The following is a 582-nucleotide window of genomic DNA, read 5'->3' on the forward strand; positions in this document are numbered from 1 at the left end:
TGGGAATCGAATCCTGATCTCCTGGTTCATAGGTTGATTCACAACCACCGGCTTAGTAGCACTTTGATTTTTAATGTAAGGGTTGCAATAAGCCTTAGTTTCGAGTAGGTATTTATTCATTTTCCACCAAAAATAGTGGATATGTACTCTTCAGTTCTTGAACTGTGTCTTAAAATTATTGTGTGCAAAAATGTTTCTTCAACTTTTCTGGGGGGGAAATAATTAAAAGTTTTTACTTGTGTCTACTTGTAGATATAAAACTGATGGGAAAGAAAAGGAGGCGATCCTTGAAGAAGATGATGACCTCTGGGTCAGAATTCGACACCGGCATATTGCAGTTGTATTAGAGTATGTGAATCTATTTTAATTTTTATTTCATATTTTTTGGAGATTAAATACATGAAAGTACAGTTTGTAATCTTAAAATGTCTCTGTAAAGAATTACACCTTAGAAATTTAAAGAATTCTCTCAATTTGACAGGGAAATTCCCAAGCTTATGAAGGAAATTTCATCAACAAAGAAAGCAACAGAAGGAAAGGTAAGAATGAGTCTTATTTAACTTTCAAAATGATGAAGTTGTT

General features: G+C 33.0%; 1 long non-coding RNA gene across 1 annotated transcript; it reads left to right on the top strand.

Annotated features, from left to right (window-relative positions):
- The first annotated feature begins 204 nt into the window (after window positions 1-204).
- LOC106725017 lies at window positions 205-525 on the top strand. Its single transcript, XR_001360864.1, has 2 exons — window positions 205-348; window positions 482-525. It is a non-coding gene; the product is annotated as an uncharacterized LOC106725017 (long non-coding RNA).
- Window positions 526-582: the final 57 nt, after the last annotated feature.

Source organism: Myotis brandtii, unplaced genomic scaffold (assembly GCF_000412655.1).
Source record: "Myotis brandtii unplaced genomic scaffold, ASM41265v1 C41274932, whole genome shotgun sequence".
NCBI classification, from domain to species: Eukaryota; Metazoa; Chordata; class Mammalia; order Chiroptera; family Vespertilionidae; genus Myotis; species Myotis brandtii.